At 36.3% G+C, this 23,460-nt stretch overlaps 1 pseudogene; it reads right to left on the bottom strand.

Moving 5' to 3' along the window:
• Positions 1-13,438: 13,438 nt before the first annotated feature.
• Positions 13,439-21,884, bottom strand: LOC138877212 (uncharacterized; annotated as a pseudogene).
• Positions 21,885-23,460: the final 1,576 nt, after the last annotated feature.

The following is a 23,460-nucleotide window of genomic DNA, read 5'->3' as shown; positions in this document are numbered from 1 at the left end:
ACATAGATTTCTAAGTTATTATAAGATTCTTCAATTCTTTTCGAAAATGCTAAGTTTAATGGAAACGCTTAAAGTCTTAAATTCCTCAATTTAAATTCCTTTCAACACAATTATTACACAACCTCAATCTTATTTCTTCTCAATGGAAACAATAAACATAAATCAACAACAATATCAACAATGCATGATGTAGCCTAAAACTATCCGGACATAGGTATAATAGTAGCTACGCACGGACTCTCGTCACCTCGTGGGTACGTAGCCCCCAAAAATAGGAGCATATATTTAATTATTTTACCTATGAGGTTGATTTCCTCTTACAAGGTTAGAAATGAGACTCGCCTCAATTCGAAGTTTCATAACCGGCTTCCCATGCCCTACCGATGACTAAAATCGATGCATCACGCTCCAATACTAGCCAAATAAATGGGCAAACCAATGAAAATATACCCTAATACTTATAACAATTCAATTTATATAAATTCCCAACTCTGCTCGAAAAGTTGATAAAATTGCCCTCAGGCCCACGTGCCCAGATTTCCAAAATATTTCAAAGATAAAGTTTACCCATAATCTGACGAACTCAAATATATAATTTACTCTCAATTTCATGCCCAAATTCATGGTAACAATCCAAAAATACCAAATCTTAGGTTTTCTACCAAATTGCACAATTTTCACTAATTTTCATGTTCAAATTCGTATATATTCATGCATTTCACTAAAAACTAATATAAACCACCTACCTCATTCTTGGTGATGAAAATGGAACTCCCAAGTTGCTCCAAAAATTGGCTCCCATGAAAGATTTGAGATAAAAATATCCAAAACCCATTTTTAAAACACTTCACTGCCCAACGAACTTCGCACCTGCGGTCACGAGACCGCTTCTAAGGTTTCGCAGGTGCGGACCAAACACCGCTTCTGCGGTTTCTCTTCCGCCGGTGCGGTCCCCCTTCTGTGGCGTGATGACCGCGTCTGCGGTCCCATCTCTCCCCTACCAAAATCGCATATGCGACCACAGGGCCGCTTCTGCGGCTCCGCACCTGTGGCCCAATCATCGCAGGTGTGGTTACACTAGAAGACAGCTGCTCAATTCTTCTTCTAACTCTAAATTCGATCCGTTAATCACCCGAATTCCACCCAAGGCACCCGGGACCTCATCCAATCACACAAAACAGTCCCATAACATAACATGGACCTGCTCGAGGCCTCAAATCACATCAAACAACACTAATATCATGAATCACACTCCATTTCAAACTTGATGAACTATAGAACTTCGAACTTCTTCATTCGATGTCGAAACCTACCAAATCACATCCAATTAACTCAAATTTTTCACACACGTCATATTCGACATTATGGACCTACTCCAACTTCTGGAATTGGATTCCTACCTCGATATCAAGAAATCCACTTCCGGTCAAACTTCTCAAAAACCTTCAAATTTCTAACTTTAGCCAAATGACTCCAAAATGACTTATAGACCTCCGAATCCACTTCCGGACGTACCCCAATACCAGAATCACCATATGGAGCTATTCCCAGACTAGAAATTCTAAACGGACATCGATAACACCGAAATGCACTTCAATCCAAACTTATGAAATTCATCCAAAAATGCTAACTAACATAATAGGCGTCGAAACGCTCCCGGATCATCCAAAACCCAATCCGGACATACGCCTAACGCCAAAATCATTATACTAACCTGTTGGAACTTTCAAATCCCGATTTTGAGGTCGTTTACTCAAAAATCAAACCTTATTCAATTTTTTCAACTTAAAGCTTCCGAAATGAGAATTTGCTTTTCAAATCAACCCCCAAATTCCTAGAATTCAATTCCGACCATGCGTACAAATCATAATACCTTATGTGAAGCTGCTCATGGCCTCAAACCATCGAACGATACGCTGGAGCTCAAATCGATCGGTCGGGTCATTACAATGGTGAAAGTTTATTTTAACTCAACTGTCCAGTCTTTTAAGTCTGATAATGCCTATGATCTAGGTTCTAGTTCTGAAGCCCAACAATTTTTTCTGCCAATGGCATTTTTTATCAAACTAGTATCTCTCACACTCCCCAACAAAATGGAGTGGTTGAAAAAAAACAGAAACACATATTGGAAGTATCTAGGGCTCTTTTGTATCAATCTAAACTTCCCATCAAGCATTGGGGTGACTGTGTTATCACAAACACTTATTTGATTAATAGATTACCTTCCATTGTTCTTCACAACATTTCGCACTTTGAACAACTACATGACTATCCCCCTTCCTTTGATCATTTGAGGTCCTTTGGGTGCCTTTGCTATGCTACTAGCCCCAAACATGGCAGGGATAAATTCAAACCTAGAGCCATATCTTGTGTGTTTTTGGGATACCCCTGTGGGAAGAAGGGTTATAAGTTTCTTAATCTTTCTACTCATTCTGTATTCGTTTTTAGGGATGTGTTTTTTCATGAACACATTTTTCCTTACCACCTTCCTCCTTCCTCTTCTTTCCCTTCTCCTCACACTGATTTTGTTGACTCTGATGTTTCCCCTGTTGCCTCTCCTCCTCCAGTACCTTGTACCTCTTCTCCCTTGATCCCTCCTACCACTACTTCTGCTTCAACCTCCCCTTCTCTTCCACCTTCTTCTTCTGCACCAACCTCTCATTCTCCTCCATCTTCTACTTCTGATCCTCCTCCTCCTCCTCTTCCTGATCGCAGGAGATTAAGGAAGAGTTGTTAACCCACCAGCCTACTTATTAGATTATTTGCTCCTTTGTTCTCCCATCCCATTCCCCACCTGTCTCCCTGAATCACAAAGTTTATACCTCTGTTTTGCGCATGCTTGAGCCTCAATATTACCAGCATGCTACATCTAATCCTGCTTGGAAAAAGGCCATGCTACAGGAATTCCAGGCTCTTGAGGCTAATCATACATGGGACATTGTCCCGCTACCTTCTCATAAGAAAGTCATTCCCTGCAAGTGAGTATGTATGATTAAGCAGAGGTCTGATGGCTCCATTGAGAGATACAAAGCCAGGCTTGTCATTAGGGGTGATACTCAAAAGAAGGGTATTAATTAAACTGAGACCTTCTCTCCAGTTGTCAAGCTCACTACTGTTAAATGTCTCCTTTCTTTGGTTGTCAAAAGGCATTGGACTTTTTCCAGCTTGATGTCAATAATGTCTTCCTTCATGGGGATCTCCACGAGGAAGTGTATATGAGAATCCCCCTGGTCTTCAGATCTCTTCCTCTTCTTCTTCTACTGCTTTTCCTTTGGTTTGCAAACTCAAGAAGTCCTTATATGGCCTTAAGCAGACTTCCAGGAAGAGGTTTTCTAAACATTCTAATGCCTTGCTCTCAAAAAGCTACATTGCTAGCAAGAATGATTACTCCTTATTCACCATGTCTTGTGGTGGTTCCTTGGTCATCCTTGTGGTCTATGTGGATGACATTTTTCTTGCTGATTCTGATATTGCTGAAATGACTGCTTTAATCAGTGTTTGGATGATCAATTTAAGATCAAAGACCTTGGATTGGTCCATTATTTTTTGTGCCTTGAAGTTTCCTCCATTATGATGGTTATGTTCTGCATCAACAGTATACTTCAGACTTGTTGGAGGAATTCAAGTGCATCTTTCTCCTCTTTCCACTCCTTTGGATCCTTCTATTAAGTTGACTGTTGACATGGGTGACCTTCTTCCAGACCCTAGTCTTTACAGAAGACTAGTTGGCCAGCTAAACCTCTTGCAACATACCCGGCCTGATATTGCTAATTATGTTCAGCATTTGAGTCAATTTCTACAAACTCCCAGGATCCCTCATATGTTGGTTGCCCTGTATGTCTTGAGATACCGTATGTCTGCTCCAGCTCAGGGGATTTTGTTGTCCAATGCATCTGGTCTTTCTCTTGTTGCTTTTTCTGATTCTGACTGGGCCACTTGTGCTTTCTCCAAGAGGTTTGTCTCTCATTTTTTTATTACTCTTGGTGGTTGCCCCGTTTCTTGGAAGAGTAAGAAACAACCTACCATTTCGATTTCCTCTGTTGAAGTAGAGTATAGAGCTTTGAGGAAGGTAGTGGCTGAAGTGTCTTAGCTTGTTTGACTTCTTGGTGATCTTGGGCTTTCTATTACTGCTCAAGTACCTATGTTTTGTGACAACCAGGCTGCTTTACATATTGCAAAGAATCCTGTATTTCATGAGCGCACAAAGCACATCGAGGTGGATTGTCATTATGTCCGTGATTGTCTCTCTTCTGGGCTGATTTCTTTTCAGTTTGTTCGTAGTTCTAATCAACTAGCAGACATTATGACTAAGGCCTTGCATGGTCCTCTCCATCATTCTATCTCGGGCAAGCTAGGAGTGTTTTCACCGTCCATCTTGAGGGGGGTGTTAACGGGAGCCCAATTTCAAGCTCACTAACAGTTGATACCCGGCAGCCCACTTAGCCATATTACAACTTTCTTTTATTATATTTTAGTCCATATATTTTTTATTAATAACTCATGTATATATAGTGGTAGAACCATCTAGAAACATAGATATTCATTTTGTATCTTCTGAATGATATCGATGAAGTAAAACCCTCTCTTCTCTTTCTATCTTCTAGGGTTTCTTTTCTGTAAAATCCTTTCTCACACCTCGATTTCTTACAATAACAGGATTTAGGCAAGCCAAAAGTTTCATACAAAACGAATGATCAAATCTCTTTTGTCATTCTGATTAACTCTTGAAAACGACAGAAACGAAGGAAAATAAACTAATTCAAATCTTTCACGTAGTTAACTTACAAATTTAGTTTTAAAGATAGAAGTTATATTACCAAAAAAGAAAAGGAAATCATTCTTTTAATTGCAACAACAACAAAGAAGAAAATTAACAATACTTATTCCATGATATTATAACTATTTAAATCTGGAAATTACAGAGGAACTGCTTATCTAAATATCATAATTACAAAAAGACTGACATAAAGTAATAAAATACTTCTAGTTCAATCACTTTCGACATCAAATTATACAATAAGTTGAGAATGTAATAAGGAATTCCTTTTAAATCATTCGTCAATGCTCTCCTATTCATCGAGATGAGTGGATATGAACTATATCAGCAAATAAAGAATAATAAAGAGGAATTTTCAGAAATGACTATTATTTACTGGCGATTAACTTCCTATAGTTATCATATACATAATCACTTTGCGTAGCTATGTACCTTTCATTGTTATGGTAATATATTTGATGTATTCAAGCTACTGTAAGCTCGAATACAGTAGCAAAAATCGGCTCAAAAAATGGCAGTTCAACTGTTAGCCGTTGTATTCACTTGTATTCATACACATGTATTCATGAATACAACGTAATAATAGGTCTCTTCAGTTGTTTAATAACGGAAAGCTGCTAATTTAACATGATACACTCCTAATACGACTCAGCTAAATCAATTATAACACACAACATTATCAATCCAATTAATGAGAAGATTTATCATGTTGTAATCCATTAATAGGTCTCTTCAGTTTTTTTTTTCCTGACATTGTTCGATGTATTTAAGTTTATTTTTGTATTCACAATATTTATTTATTCCTGATACGTGGTATTACTACTTTATTGAGTATATTTCATTGGTTGTATTCATTGATTTTCTATTTGTTTAAGAGTATTTTACTATATTTCATTGTATGTTGTTTTAAATACAGATGGATATAGTTAGGTTGAAAATATAGATGAATATAGTTAGATTGAATGCATAACTAATTGATGAATAACATCAAAATGATAGAACTAACAATGTATTTAAAAATATTATTGTTTGAACTCATATAATATAAATACATCTAACTACAACAGTGAAAAATCACTGTACAAAATAAAAATCAATGTATGCCTTGTCGAATACATATAAATACATCTAAATATAAGAAGAGAAAACCACTGTATAAATATGTATGCCTTATAGAATACATATAAATACATCTAAATACAAAAAGAGAAAATTATTGTACAAACTAAAAATCCCAAACCTAATCCTAATCTGATTAGTCGCTGCCACCCTCTCCTCTGTACTTTTCTCTTCCATGTCAACATTCAAAATCAATTCAGATGGCGCTTGCCTAGCGGATTGCCAAAAAAAAAAATTCAGATATGAACAGACCATGTCTGCTCCACTTTGGGAAAAGATACAACTCATATCAGAAACTTTGATCAAGACATTTTGAAACTCGTGTTAACAGAGATGAAATCCAGCAAATCTACTCTAGGATCTGAGAACAATCTAGAGAAAGAACCTGCAAATAAAGGAGAATCATGGTTCAACAAGTGAAGACAATGGCGTTGGGAGAGAGAGATCGTGTACAGAGAAATAAGATACTATGTGGTGATTTTGGGAAAAAATAAATTGAAAGAATGAGAGAGAAAAATATTAGACAGCATATTTAAGACTTAACGGTAGGAAGTGACCATAAATACATATTTTGCTATAAAAACTAAAAGGTAGGTATAAAAATAATATTTTAAAATGATTTTTATTTATAATAAATCGGGTGTAACGTTTTGCTATAGGAGGTAAAATATATATAAAAATAGTTTGTGATTGAACTAATGTTATTCGTATTGCTACCAGAATAATAACTTCTATAAATAATTATTAAAGCCCAATTAATGAAGTAGGAGAATTGGTCTTTAAAAAGCATGATTAACATACTCATATGTTGCGCCCAATAAGAGAAAAAACATCACATTCTTTCCCTTTATATACATTACTATAGCCACAATTAGCACTTCTATGCCTCCATTTTATGTTAGTGTTCGATAATTATCTGTTGAATTCTCCTCTTTGCGTGCAATGAAAACTTCACATTTGGAGAATTAAATTTTTAACGAAAAACATTTTGCTTGCACTAAATGCTCAACAGTTTATATTGATGAAAAAAGATGAAAAATAGAATGCCGAAAGAGGGACGATGTTGCGACCAAAACACTCACGCAAGTGTACGCGATCGACAAGTAATATGGTAGTAAGTAAAGTATCGTTCCCACGAGGAATTGTGATAAACTTATCGACTGATGTAGACTCAAACAATTATCAATTCAAGCTAAATTATCACAAAATATATAAAGAACCAATTTACAATTTACTTAGTAATTAAACAATAATTCAATACAAAATTACTACACCAATTACACAATATTTTGATAACAATTTGGGTAAAGATATTCCAGGGTCATGGACTTGCTAGAGATCATGCTACTATTTTAGCTTAAGATTGATTTATTGAATTATCCGGGTTATTGATTATAGGGTTAATAATATTCATAAGAATCTTTCGAGTTCTTATGCATCTATTCAAGTTAAACTAATACCTATATGTCTATGGTATTAATATTAGCAAGAATGCATTTACAACTCCTATTTTTCAACCAAACAAGGCAATTAAGTATATGTCTATCTTAATTGCGAATTCTTCACCCGATGCCCGAGATTCAAAACTTGTTCTATTTGATTCTATATGCAACCAAGAATTTACTTTGTCAAGTTTAATTCAAGATTCGTAAATAATATTTCACTGTTAGCTACGCAGTAAAATAATTAGAAGCAGAATCAAATAAACAACCCATAACAATAAATTCATATCTTCAATCTAAGCTTCAAATAACATAATTATCTAACATCCATGACCCAAGAATACTAGAGTTTTTAGCTACTCATAATCATACAAAAATCAACAACAAAAGTTTTAAACATAATATTAACAAGCAAATAGAAGAAAGTTTAGAAGAACTCTTTGAATCCTTGCTCCAAGATGTTGTTCTTCTTCTCCTTTCTTAGCTCCAAGATGAAGTTCCTCCTTCTTCTATGGCTTTTTCTCCCTCAAAATCTGATCTTCTTTTCAATAATGGAGCTTTAATTTATGTAAGTTGGGTGGATCCTCTCAGATTTCCCATTTTGCCCGCAAATAATTGATTTCCCGGACAGGACTAGCGCGGGAGCGCATGACCCGCGCTAGTGGGGTTTTTCTCTTGTTAAGATGTTGCTGCTCAACTTTTCGTCATTTGACTCCATTTTTCACTTGATTACCATCATAAATCCTCATTTGTTTATTGAACTCCTGTGAGACATTAAAGTCATGATTAGAGCCAATTTTTGCATTATTTGAACATTTACAATAGTAAACCATCCTTAAGTTGAGCTAAAACATAGGCTATATTAAACAATTTAGCCTATTATCAACACCCCACACTTAGCTTATTGCTAGTCCTCGAGCAATCCACTATATTCTTTTTAGAGAATTCTTCACTCAACCATTTCTCCTCACGCATTACACCTAGAACATTGTACATATATTACGCCTAGCAGTGAACAATCCTAGCCTCAAAGTCAACTCTCAAATGTCATGCAATATTTACACTTCCTCAAAGTACTCTACACAGAAATCAAGACTTGTTTCTCCGTCATGATTCATACGTCCTCACAATTACATCAACAAAAACTGAGTTCAATCCCCCACATTCAATTCATATATTCACATATATCAAGGAAATCACTCACTCTCACAAAAGAGGTCACATGCATGCAATTGGTACCATAAGCTTGCCCTTAATGTAATCTCTACTAATGTAGGCTAGCTCAATCCAAAATCAATTAGGACTTTTTCATGGTTGTAATGTGGGCTAAGGGACGGGTAGGATGTATTTAGGAATAGTGACTCAACCCCTAAGCACTTTAACACATCACACGAGCAATTTTCAGCATAAATTCTTCAACCCACTTCTCATTTATACACAATATCATCCCACAAATACGCCCTTCTTCACTCTATTAATTCATTCCCACTAGCTAGAGCAAAACACAATGTAGTTATCTCTTCTTCTTTTTTTCTTGTCACTCAATTTCTGCTAGTGGTGTATTCGTTTACAACATAAGTACACCTTTCATCCTTTTATTGGTTCCACTCAAAAGTCACCCCACACTTATTTCCTTCTTACTTCTTTTAGCGCTCTTCTCACAATTAAAGTGCTTTAAGAGGTACAAGGATCAAGCATATGTCAATTAAGAACAAAAGGGTATAGGCTTGTAATGCGGGTGCCAAACAAAAAGTCTGAAGGCTCAAAAGGGTTAACTAGCGACAAATTTTATTTTTAATAAGCAATTAAGCTCAAAAAGGTCAAAGAAAGCCTAACATCATTTTTCAAACCTAGCATCACCTCAAATTTCGCTTCAACTCACATACCGGGCAAGTTCTAGACACAAGTACAATACATGGACTACACAAATACTCACCACACATGGCATATGACTCATTCCAGATCAGCTCATCAAGACACTCCATTACAAGCATTAAATTCAGTACAAACATACAATTAAGGCACTTTCAGTGAGATTCAACAATTAAGACTAAGCGTTTTACACTCTAGGGTCTAATGTGTTCAGGTGTGTCAACGCTATGAGTTCTCTTTTATAGCTTGCATCCCTTTATTTAATATACAAATAAATAAAATGAAAACAGAAATTTAAAACTACATATGCCTGGTTCAAAATAAACCCTTGGAAAAGAACCGTGGCTTAAAGAAAAACCAAGGGGGATTTGTTATACTACCTAAAAATAAAAAAATAAAAACAAAAATCTTTTGTTGTTTCTATAAGCTCAGTCCCTCAAGAACTCCTATCTAAAAGAATCCGTCATCGGGCCGCGCCAATATAACTACTAAAAAAAATGTTTAAGAACAGACAACAATTACTCCAACAATACTAAATCACCAAAACATTTAAAACAAAAGTGAAATAGTCACGCAATCCCAAAATATTATATATTGTACCACACCACCAAAACATTCCAACAATCCAAAACAATTGAAACAACCTAAAAATCCATAATAATTACTACCATCCATTCATTTAAGAACAGTTAAACATATGTTTAAGGGAATCCTTCACTCCACACTTAAAGTGAGACATGTCCCCATGTCTTTCATTATAAACAAGATATTAAGCAAAGATAATTCCTCGAGGAGTCACTCCTGGTCGGAGACAGAACCGGTATCCACATTGCATGCCCGACCAATTGCACGAAGCCAACCCAAGAGCCGGCTTTCCGTTTTCTTCTGCTGAACTTGCATTTCATCAACACGTCTCCCCAGAACTGTCACTGATGTTTTAATTTAAGTTATTTTCTGCTCCATGCGGTCTATCCTTTGTCCCCGACTAGCCCTAGATGGTCCTGCTGCATCAAAAGCTTGTGGTTGTGCAGGTGGTGCATCTTCTCCCATCTCCACATCGTCAGCTCCTTCTTGTTGTTCCTCTCCTTCCTCATCGTCACTGTCATCAGAATCAGGAGCAACCAATTCAGCTGGATGTACAACTTCCTTACCTGTGGTGACCATTTTATCCGTGAAAGGATTGACTTTATCTAGTCGTCCATCTGCAACAAGATTGTTTGGTACATTGGCTCGAAGGCATAGTAGGGTGACAAGATATGGGTAATACAACCCATAGCTTTGAATTCTAACCCTCTGGAACATTTCTTTATGTATCAACAATGGCACATCAAACCATGCCCTATTCATGAAACACCATATTAAGCAAGCTCGAGGGATGTTTACTTCAGACAAATTCTTGGAAGGCAAGAGACGGCTGTTGATGAAGTACAACCAACATTTGGCCTCGAACTTCAGGGCATTAGTGTGGAACTTGTTCCCATATTTATGCCATTGGATATCTGCATTCGGGCGACAAATTATGTCGGTGAACGTGGACCATGGTATTAGCTTGCTGTTATATGCCTGGAACATATCCATGTAATCTTCCTCCACTGGGGGTAGCCTGTACACCTCCCAAATTGTTTCTATAGATGCATTGACTTGTCGCTTTCGAACTGTAACATTGTAGTTATCATGTTCTGGAAGGTTGGCATAATATTCCCTCACTAGCATTACATTCGCCGAGATTGTCTCCTCGAAGAATATGTCAAGCCCACGCCTCCTCAACTTTTTTGCTATGTTGGGACAATTAATAGCCAAAGCATTTGCATCCATTGCTTGTTCAGGCATTATTATTTTCTCCTCTTTTTTGTTAAATCTGTCCTGTGCCTTGGCTGACACAAACTTTTGACTGTTGAATGTCCTAGTATCAACTGATTTTCTGGGCCGTCCACCAACATTTGCTGTAGTTGGGCATTTACGAGGGGTCATGGTACCTGCAAGTAGTTTAGAGTTAGCCCTATTCACTTGGGTAACCAAACCGGGCTACTTAGACTTCACCACATAGTTGGTCACATCACTTCCTCCAAAGAGGCATTTTTTCAAACACATTGTGAGCATGTTGAGTTTCAAGCTTTTTCCAACCCTATGTCACAATGTATTCACCATCAACCAACCCAATTACTACTTTACACCACCATACTCCTAATTTTTCACTTCCTCAACCCAACCAAACATCAAACATATGTTTAAATCTTCTATAAATGCTACATTCTAATGTTAAATAAGAAAAAATTTAAGAAACTATCCTAAAAATATACAATCTTGAAAACCACATAATAATGTTACATAATAAAACTAAACAAGGAAAAAAATGAAGACATTATACTAAATATACGCAAAGAAATTGAAAATCGAACAAAAAAATAGAAAATTAAAACTATGTTCACCATAAAAACGAAATTAATCTGGAAAAAAAAATTGACTAATAAGAAGAAGATGAAGAAGACATACCTTAGAGGAGATGGGGTATGGGGTGAATGAAGAGGTTGGGAGATTTGATGAAGAAGAATGGGGGTTTTTAGGTTGTGAGGGGGGGGGGCGTATTATTAAGTTAAATAAGTAGAAAAAAAATTTAAAACGAAGTTACCTGTGACTAGCGCGGGTCGTGCGCTGGTTATGCGCTCCCGCGCTAGTCAGTTTTTTCCGAGACAGACGGAAACCTGATTAGCGCGGGCTATGCGCTAGTCATGTACTCTCGTGCTAATCACTGAAGGTCAGGGCAGACGGAAACCCGATTAGTGCGGGCTATGCGCTGGTTATGCGCTCCTACGCTAATCACTGAACATTTCTCCCTTTTTTTATATATAGCCTCTCAAGAAGGCTAAGTTATAAATTCTCATTTACAAACTATATTTACAATACATTTGTGGATTGCCTCCCACACAGCGCCTGATTTAATGTCGCGGCACGACGCCATATTGCATTATACATCAATTAAATCTACTGAGGTTTTGTGACGTTGAATGTCACCACCCCAATAGTGTTTAATTCGTTGCCTATTTACCAAGAACGTGCCTGTTGAATTAATGTTTCGCAATTCAAATGTTCCATGAGGAGTTACACTTACTACAACAAAAGGGCCTGCCCAACGGGACTTAAGCTTTCCAGGAAAAAGCTTTAGCCTTGAGTTGAACAAGAGAACTTCTTGACCCGGCTCAAACTCACGATGTTGGATGTGTTTGTCGTGCCACTTCTTGGTCTTTTCTTTATATAACTTGGCATTTTCATAAGCATGCAACCGAAACTCATCAAGTTCATTGAGTTGTAGCAGTCTTTTTTCTCCAGCTAAGTCCATATTCATATTTAGCTTTTTGATTGCCCAATAAGCTTTATGTTCTATCTCAACAGGCAAATGACATGCTTTTCCATAAACCAACCTGTATGGAGAAGTACCTATTGGAGTCTTGTATGCAGTTCGGTAAGCCCACAATGCATCTTCTAACTTACCGGACCAATCTTTCCTATTTGCGCTCACAGTTTTCTCCAAAATCTGTTTTACCTCCCTGTTTGACACTTCAACTTGACCACTCGTTTGAGGGTGATATGCAGTAGCAACCTTGTGTCTTACACCATATTTTGCTAGAACATTTTTCAACAATTTGTTGCAAAAGTGTGTTCCTCCATCACTTATCAACACCCTTGGAGTTCCAAAGCGTGTGAAAATGTGTTTCTTCACAAAACTTACCACTACCTTCGCATCATTAGTAGGAAGAGCAATGGCCTCAACCCACTTAGACACATAATCCACTGCAACCAAAATATATCTGTGCCCATTAGAATACGGAAATGGTCCCATGAAATCTATTCCCCAAACATCAAAGAGCTCTACTGCCAAAATATTTTGTAAAGGCATCTCATGCTTCTTCGTGATCGTTCCGGTTCTTTGGTATCTGTCACAATTTTTAATAAAAGCATGTGCATATTTAAATAATTTTGGCCAGTAAAAACCTGATTGCAAAACCTTTTGTGCAGTTCTGTCTCCACCATGATGACCTCCATAAAGAGAATAATGACAGTCATGCAATATTGCATTCATCTCCTCCTCAGGGACACACCTTCTTACTAATTAATCTGTGCATTGCTTGTATAGAAAAGGCTCATCCCACATGTAGAATCTCACATCATGTAAGAACCTTCTTCTATGGTCAGCTATGAATTCTGGTGGAGTCACCCCACTTGCAATGAAATTCACATAATCAGCATACCACGGGGTTTCATCCGAAGTGATGGCTAGCAAATGTTCGTCAGGGAATGTTTCTTTGATTGATTCTCCTTCAATGACATGGCCTCTATTTTCCAGCCTGGATAAATGATCTGCAACCTGATTCTCTGTTCCCTTTCGATCACGAATCTCCAAATCAAATTCCTGCAAAAGAAGAACCCATCGAATTAACCTTGGCTTGGCATCTTTCTTTGCAAATAAATACCTTATAGCTGAGTGATCTGTGTAAACTATGACTTTTGTCCCCACTAGATAGGATCTAAACTTATCAAATGCCCATACTACTGCGAGCAACTCTTTTTTAGTAACAGTGTAATTCATTTGAGATGGATTAAGAGTTCTACTCGCATAGTGAATGGAACAAAATATTTTCTCTTTCCGCTGCCCCAAAACAGCTCCAATGGCTATATCACTTGCATCACACATCAATTCAAATGGAAGTTTCAAATCTGGAGAAATGATAATCGGTGCAGTAACTAATCTTCGTTTCAGCTCATCAAATGCTTTCAGACAAGCATCATCAAACTTGAAAGATGTATCTTTCTCAAGAAGCCTGCACAAAGGAGATGAGATTTTTGAAAAATCCTTGATGAAACGACGGTAAAAACCCGCATGGCCTAAGAAACTGTGAATGCCTCTAACTGATGTTGGTGGAGGTAATTTTTCAATTACATCCACCTTTGCTTTATCCACCTGCATTTAGGACTGTATTTCGGGCCGGGCCCGGGCATTCGTGGGCCAAACGGGCCAGGCTTTGTGGGCCTGGGCGCTAGCAGTCACGGGCCTGGCGGTCCCGGGCTTCGTGGGCTCAACGGGTGAAACCGGCCCGTGACGGGCCTAAGCCCATATGGTCCTGGGCCAAACGGGTCAGGCTCGTGGGCTTCGCGGGCCTAGCGGGTTTTTTTAAGGCAATTTCTTGTAGTATCATGGCTATATTAAGAATATATATGTAGTATATATGTAGAAATCTAATTATTAAAGTGCTTGACAAAAAAGAAAAATAACAAAACAATACTAAAACACGAAATTGTCATGCATAATAAATTAATAACAAAGTACAACATGAAGCATAAATACGTCTAATATTTTTGAAATAACATAAATTGTTGAAGAAACCTTAAAGACGAATTCTTGGATAAATACCCTCAACACAATGCTTTATATGCCTCCTTAAAGTGCATGTGGTTTGAACAGTACTAAAATTTAAGACTCTTACACAGTTTTTGCACTTTAATTTTTGGCCTTCTTCATTTTCTTCAACCACTTCATAGTATTGCGAAATAAATAAGCGCACTCTTTCCGAACGAGGCAGATGTAACTTGAAAATTAAGATTGAGATTTGAAGTCTTGAAAATTGGAGATTGAGAGATTGAGAGAAATTTAGAATGAGAAATATATATTGTATGTTATGTATATATATTCTCTTGTATATGTTGTTGTTGTATATATTGTATGTTATGTATATATATTCTCTTATATATTGTCTTGTAGTATTGTATGTTATGTATATATATTCTCTTGTATATTTTCTTGTAATATATATTGTATGTTATGTATATATATATCCTCTTATATATGTTGTTGTAGTATATATTGTATGTTATGTATATATATTCTCTTGTATATTGTCTTGTAGTATATATTGTATGTTATGTATATATATATCCTCTTATATATTTTCTTGTAGTATATATTGTATGTTATGTATATATATTCTCTTATATATTTTCTTGTAGTATATATATTGTATCTTATGTATATATATTATAACTTATTACTTATATATTTTCTTGTAGTATATATTGTATGTTATGTATATATATTCTCTTATATATTTTCTTGTAGTATATATATTGTATCTTATGTATATATATTATAACTTATTACTTATATATTTTCTTGTAGTATATATTGTATGTTATGTATATATATTCTCTTATATATTTTTTTGTAGTATATATTGTATCTTATGTATATATATTCTCTTATATATTTTCTTGTAGTATATATATTGTATCTTATGTATATATATTCTCTTATATATTTTCTTGTAGTACAAAGAAATATTACGAAAAGATATTCAAGGGTATGTCTTATAATTGTTATTAGCAAAAATGGCATATATTTCTTAGTCTTCCTTTCTTCAATGGAATGAGCACAACAAGGTACTATACCACCATTATAAGGAAAACAAAACTAAGGAAGATGTGCCAAAATATAAGTTACATATTAGTCTATGTATTAACTCTAACAAATCTCATAAATCCTTCAAGAAGCTTGTTCATCTATCGTCGGTTGTGATTCTGCAATTCCAAAGTTTCTTCTTTCCGAGCGGATCCAATCTCTAAACAGTACTGATTTTTCCAAGCTATCCCTCATAGACGCTCTATGATCACCTATTTGCAGTCTTGCTTGACTGAAAGCGCTCTCTGATGCAACAGTTGAAGCTTGAATTGATAAAATATCCCGAGCCATCCTTGCAAGAACCGGAAAATATGTTTTTCCCTTGCCTTCCACCATTCCAAAAGATCAAAAGAGCCGTCTGGATTCTCCTTTTCAAGTCCCTGAGACAAATAAACTTGAAGCTCATTTAGATGTGAAGTTTCATCATAATTATCACCTTGAGAACCCCTGAACTCCATCCAAGATTTAAGAGCTTTTAAGCCCGCAACTCTTTTAGACGATTGTGAGCTAGACGAAGTAGGGGTTGGAATAGTTGGCCTAGCATGCTCTAAGGCAAGTTGATAAGCATTATAAACTGTTTGAGCATTAATTTTAATTGAGGCTTTTGCATCTGCAAGTGTAGCAACTTCCTCATTTGAAAGATCTAAAGCCTTATAAATATTTGAATACCAAAAATGAGGACCTCCCAATTTCATTGTAGGATTTAACATTGCAGCAAGACCATAAATAGGAGGGATAGGAAAAAAAATATTTTTTAAACTTTTGTTTCATTTCATTTATAGCAAGTTCATAAATGTCCCCACCCTCACCAAATTCAACAAACAAATCAGATAGTGCTGCAATATAAACTAAACAGTTTGAAATAGTAGGATAATATTGCCCAGAAAATGCATTTGTAGCAATTTGAAAATGTTCTAAAAAATCTAAAAGAATTTTAACATTCGTCCAATCTTGAGTAGTAAGCATTTCATCATCATCCTCACCACCTACCCGAGAATTAAACGTTGCATTAATTGGGTTTCTATATTCATATGCAACTACTAAACTTTCGTACATACAATTCCATCTAGTCGGGCAAGGTTTAGGAACCTTTCTTTCTCTAAGGCCATATTCATCACATTTTTTAAAATACTCTCTAAGTCTACTTCTACGGTTTGAATAAAAAAGCCAATTAAGAGCCATTCTAACCTTTTCAATTTCTATGTTTAAAATTCGCATACCATCACCGACAATTAAATGATAAATATGACAAATACATCTAACATGGAAAATATTAGTAAATGCAGGATTTAGTGTTGTTGTAAGCATGCCTATAGCACTAGTGTTACTAGAAGCATTATCCATAGAAATTGCCATTATTTTATCGCTAAAGCAAAAATATCTACAAATATCTGCAACAGTGTTAGCTATAAACTTACCTGTGTGACGTGAATTAATTATTCTATACGCAATTATGCGTTTTTGCATTGTCCATTCCTCATCTATCCAATGACTTGTAACAGTTAGATAATCACAATCATTACCACTTCTACCAATATCAGTAGTAATAGAAATCCGATTAGGTATATGAGTAAATAAATACCGCAAATATTGTTCATATTCATGTTTGAATTTATAAATATCACTCTTAACTGTTGCGCGAGGCCAACCTTTATAAGTAGGATTAAAAACTCTTCTAATATAATGAACCCAATTAGGATTAGAAGCAAAAGTATAAGGTAAGCACATAACAGTAATCATCTTTGCTAATTCTTCACGATCTCTATTTGGATCGTAATATAAAATACCTCCGGTGACAGTGTTAATTCCTGGTTGAACTAGATTTGAACCTGTACTAGGGTTAACCGCAGAATCTACACTTGTCCCCTCTAGCTGCGCTTTCATTTGAAAAAATCTAGCCTTATCTCTAGGGTGTGTTTTTATGTGCCTAGTCAAACTACCTGTGCCGCTACGGTCTCCAGTATATTTATGCGACATTAATTTCCCACAAGTTTTACACTTAGCCTTATTTTTTTCTCTTACTTGAGTAAAAAAATTCCAAACTAATGATGTTTCTAGGCGTTTAGCAGGTTCTCTATTAAAAGTAGGAGTTTCTACAGGTGGGTCGACCGGTGCATCACTTGGGTTATTAAGAGGACTAGTAGGTGTATCATCTAAATCCGGTCATCATCATCCTCATTTTCCTCATTATTTTCTAAGATGGTTTCATTAGGATAAAGAGCATTCATAATTTCATCATCTAATCTTTCACCTGGTGCAACATTATGATAAAATTCACTATCGGTAAATTGAAAACAAGGGTGATCACTATCAAGAATTACGGAAGGAGGAGGACGTCTAGGTTGGCGACTACTTTCAACTTGCTTATCTTTTCTAGGTCGGGGAGCCGGGGGAAGGGTAGTTGGTTGGCCACTACTTTCACCGGTTTTATCTTTTCCTTTACCAAACATTTTTTTCACAGAAAATGTCATATTAATTATAATTAGGCAAACTAAACCACACAAAAATATATTCTTAAAACGTAAGAGTTGAAACGAGTTTACCGGATTGCCGAACAACTTTTTGAAAATTGAAAATCGTTGAACACTTGAAAACTTTAATTCAACAACTTCACAATTTTTCACGAAATTTCAACAATAAATTAAGTAATTGTAGAAGAGAGATTGAGAAATATTAAGAGATATTGATGAATTGGTGAATAAAAATGAAAGAATGAGGGGGTATTTATAGTTGAGAAATGGGAAAAAGTGTAAGTATATAAAGTTTGGGGTTAAAATAAAGTTTGGGGGCCAAATGGGCATTTTCTAAACTTAAAAACGGTCAAATTGTCAGCCCAAACGGCTAGATTTTAAATATGGCCGTTGGAGAATTTTAAAAACAAAAAAAAAACAAATTTTAAAAAATAGCCATTGGGTCCGAGGCCCACCAAGAATGGCCCAGGCCCGGCTGACGGTCCCGGGCTCTGGGCTAATATATGAAGACCGGCCCGTCACGGGCTTCTCAGGACCGGCCCACCAGGCCCGTTAGGACCGTGGGCCCGGTCCGGTCTGGTTCAGGCCCGGCCCACCAAGCAGCATTACCTGCAATCCATTCTTGGACACTTTATGCCCTAAGACTATGCCTTCTCGTACCATGAAATGGCACCAAATTTGTTTCTTCACACCTAGCAAGGACCTTATCAAGATTCATTAAACATTCATCAAAAGAACATCCAAATACAGAAAAATCATCCATAAATACTTTCACAAATCTTTCAACAATATCAATGAAAATCACCATCATACACCTTTGAAAAGTCGCAGGTGCATTGCAAAGACCAAATGACATTCTTTTAAATGCATATGTCCCATACAGACATGTAAATGTGGTCTTTTCTTGGTCTTCTAGGGCTATAACAATTTGATTATATCCCGAGTAGCCATCCAAAAAATAGTAGTATTCCTGCCCAGCTAATCTATCAAGCATTTGGTCAATAAAGGGGAGGGGAAAATGGTCTTTTCGGGTGGCATTATTCAATTTTCTATAATCTATGCAAATCCTCCACCCAGTAACAGTTCTAATGGGAATCAAATCATTATTTTCATTTGTCACTACGGTCATTCCTCCTTTCTTTGGAACACATTGGACTGGACTTACCCATTTGCTATCAGATATTGGAAATACAATACCTGCATCAAGCCATTTAATCACTTCTTTTCTTACCACCTCTTTCATGTTCGGATTTAGGCGGCGTTGTTGTTCTATGCTTGGCTTGTGCCCTTCCTCCATGAGAATTTTATGCATGCAAAAAGCTAGACTAATACCTCTTATGTCAGACATTGTCCACCTAATTGCTCTTTTATGCTCACGTAGTACTCTTAACAATTTCTCCTCCTGCAATTCAGACAAGTCAGCAGAAATAATAACAGGTAACGTTTCAGAACTACCCAAATAAGCATAATGAAGGTGAGAAGGTAAAGGCTTTAATTCCAATTTGGGAGCTTCTTCAACTGAGGGCTTCAGAGGAGGACCATTCAAAGGTTCAAAGGGATTAAAACCTTTTATATATTCACATGTTGCATTCAAAGTATGTTTCATCTCCTCAACCTCATCATTAATCTCCAAACTTTCAAACAACACAATTGCTTTTTCTAAAGAATCCTGCAAATATACACTTAGGGTAATAAGTTGTTCATCAATCTCCATGACAGATATCATAGACAATTCTTCATACTGCCGAGGAAGTTGAATTGCTTTGTATACATTAAAAATAGCTTCCTCGTTGTCAACTCTCATGATCATTTTTCCTTCTCTTACTTTAATTATAGCATCACCTGTAGTCAAGAGAGGTCTTCGCAATATAATAGGAACTTTTTCATCGGCCTGAAAATCCAAGATAATGAAATCAGCCGGGAAAATAAATTTCCCAATTTTCAGTAGCACATCTTCTATCACCCCTTCTGGGTAAGCTATGGACCTGCCTGCTAGTTGCAACATCACAATGGTGGGTTTTGGAGCCCCCAAACCCAATTGTTTGTACAAAAATAATGGCATCAAATTTATTCTTGCTCCCAAATCACAAAATGCATGGCCTACATCAACATTGCCTATTCTCACAGGGATAGTAAAGCTGTCAGGGTCCTTAAGCTTTTGAGGAAGCTTATTTTGGACCCTTGAAGTGCACTCTTCAGTAAGTGCAACTGTTTCAAATTCAGTCAGTCTCCTCTTGTTAGCCACAATGTCTTTTATGTATTTGGCATATTTTGGAATATCACGAATCGCATCTACCAACGGAATATTCAATTGAATCTGACTCAACATAAAGAGAAATTTGTTAAACATGCGATCGCCATTCTTTTCTGCAATCTTTGTGGGAAAGGTGGTGGTGGCCTTGTAATATTCACAGGTGCTGAAATTGTATCATATTTCCTTACTTCCTGTATTGCTTTGGGAATCAATTCACCCTCAGGTACAGGCTTGTCTTTTCTCTTCTTTGGAACTTCTTCTAATTCCCTTCCAGTTCTAAGTGTAATTGCACTAACTTGCGGATTTTTCTTTGTATCACTTGGAAGAGCACCTGTAGGCCTAGTATTTTGATTTGCAACTAGTTGTTCCAATTATCTTTCAAGATTTCTAAATCAGTTCTGAGTTGTTGGTTGTCTTGCAACAATTTCTTCAACAACTCATTTGTGTTTTCTTCTACCTGCTGAGGTGGCTTTTGTGGTTGATTAAAATTTTCTTGGGGTCTATATTGATTCTGATTTGATTGATTTCCACCCCAAGAGAAATTAGGATGATTCCTCCAATTTGCATTGTAAGTGTTCCCATATTGTGCCTGTTGGTTCATCGGCCCTCTACTTTATTGCCCCACATAATAAATAGATTCAGGATTTGTTGGGCACATGTCACTTGTGTGATTATCGCCACACATTTCACAACAAACTGACATTTGTTGAACCTGCTTCATTGGTTGTGATGGTCCCATTGTCATTCTGGTCATTTGATTTACCAATTTTGCTAAATCTGCTCTCATGGCGGAAATGTCATCCAGTTCAAGTAACCCTGCTTTCTGTTTCATTGCTCTCCTTGGATCTCCTTCACCTTGCCAATTATGATCATTAGCAGTAAAGTTATTCAGCAGAAGTTGTATTTCACTGTATGGTTTTGCCATGCAACTACCTCCACAAGCTGAATCAAGATTCATTTTGGAAGTTTCGTCTAATCGATCAACAAAATTATGGCCCAATACTTCATCAGTTTGACAATGATGAGGACAATCCTGAAGTAGTTTCTTGTATCTTTCCCAAGCTTGGCAAAGAGTTTCACCATTCCGTTGTTGAAACCCAAGAATCTGACTCCGCAAAAACTTTGTCTTTTTGGTGGGGAAAAACTTAATTAGGAATTTCTTTTTCTAAATCATCCCAATTGTGGATTGAATTAGCTGGATCTTTTTGCAACCATTCTCTAGCATCCCCCAATAATGAAAAGGGAAATAAGGTCATCCTGACATAATCCTTGGAAACATTTGGATAATTGTAAGTATCTGTTATTTCCAAAAAATTTTGAATGTGCCTTTGTGGGTCTTCATGAGATAGACCAACATATTGCCCAGTGGACTGTATCAGCTGCACCATGTACTGTTTAAGCTCAAGTGACCGGTGATTTCAGGCTTCACAATGGCCTGAGTCATATTAGCAAGGTTTGGCCTTACTGCTTCTATCACCGCACATTCTTGATTACCTGCCATCACTGTTGGCTGCGGTTGAACTTGAATGTCCAACTCTCTTTCTGTTTTGTTTCTAGCTTCCCACTCCTTCCTTGTTCTATGAATTGTTCGTTCAATTTCAGGATCAAAAGGGAAGAGGTTGTTTGTGCTTCTACTCCTCCGCATTCAAGAGAAGAGCCTGCGCAACACAAACAAAGTAGATGGAAAATTTAGGTTTTTATTAACAGCTAATAAAATCTTAAAACAGTTAAGTAGCTAATTTCAATTCCCCGGCAACGGCGCCAAAAACTTGTTGCGACCAAAACACTCACGCAAGTGTACGCGATCGACAAGTAATATAGTAGTAAGTAAAGTATCGTTCCCACGAGGAATTGTGATCAACTTATCGACTGATGTAGACTCAAACAATTATCAATTCAAGCTAAATTATCACAAAATATATAAAGAACCAATTTACAATTTACTTAGTAATTAAACAATAATTCAATACAAAATTACTACACCAATTACACAATATTTTGATAACAATTTGGGTAAAGATATTCCAGGGTCATGGACTTGCTAGAGATCATGCTACTATTTTAGCTTAAGATTGATTTATTGAATTATCCGGGTTATTGATTATAGGGTTAATAATATTCATAAGAATCTTTCGAGATATTATGCATCTATTCAAGTTAAACTAATACCTATATGTCTATGGTATTAATATTAGCAAGAATGCATTTATAACTCCTATTTTTCAACCAAACAAGGCAATTAAGTATATATCTATCTTAATTGCGAATTCTTCACCCGATGCCCGAGATTCAAAACTTGTTCTATTTGATTCTATATGCAACCAAGAATTTTCTTTGTCAAGTTTAATTCAAGATTCGTAAATAATATTTCACTGTTAGCTACGCAGTAAAATAATTAGAAGCAGAATCAAATAAACAACTCATAACAATAAATTCAATATCTTCAATCTAAGCTTCAAATAACATAATTATCTAACATCCATGACCCAAGAATACTAGAGTTTTTAGCTACTCATAATCATACAAAAATCAACAATAAAAGTCTTAAACATAATATAAACAAACAAATAGAAGAAAGTTTAGAAGAACTCTTTGAATCCTTGCTCCAAGATGTTGTTCTTCTTCTCCTTTCTTAGCTCCAAGATGAAGCTCCTCCTTCTTCTATGACTTTTTCTCCCTCAAAATCTGATCTTCTTTTCAATAATGGAGCTTTACTTTATGAAAGTTGAGTGGATCCTCTCAGATTTCCCATTTTGCCCCCAAATAATTGATTTCCCGGATAGGACTAGCGCGGGAGCGCATGACCCGCGCTAGTGGGGTTTTTCTCTTGTTAAGATGTTGCTGCTCAACTTTTCGTCATTTGACTCCATTTTTCACTTGATTACCATCATAAATCCTCATTTGTTTATTGAACTCCTGTGAGACATTAAAGTCATAATTAGAGCCAATTTTTGCATTATTTGATCATTTACAATAGTAAACCATCCTTAAGTTGAGCTAAAACATAGGCTATATTAAACAATTTAGCCTATTATCAGACGACAACGTACATACATTTGATTTAGCAACTAAAATGT

Source organism: Nicotiana sylvestris, chromosome 9 (genome assembly GCF_000393655.2).
Source record: "Nicotiana sylvestris chromosome 9, ASM39365v2, whole genome shotgun sequence".
NCBI lineage: Eukaryota > Viridiplantae > Streptophyta > Magnoliopsida > Solanales > Solanaceae > Nicotiana > Nicotiana sylvestris.
The sequence above is the reverse complement of the archived record's forward strand: the minus strand, read 5'-3'. Positions and strand labels throughout refer to the sequence as shown.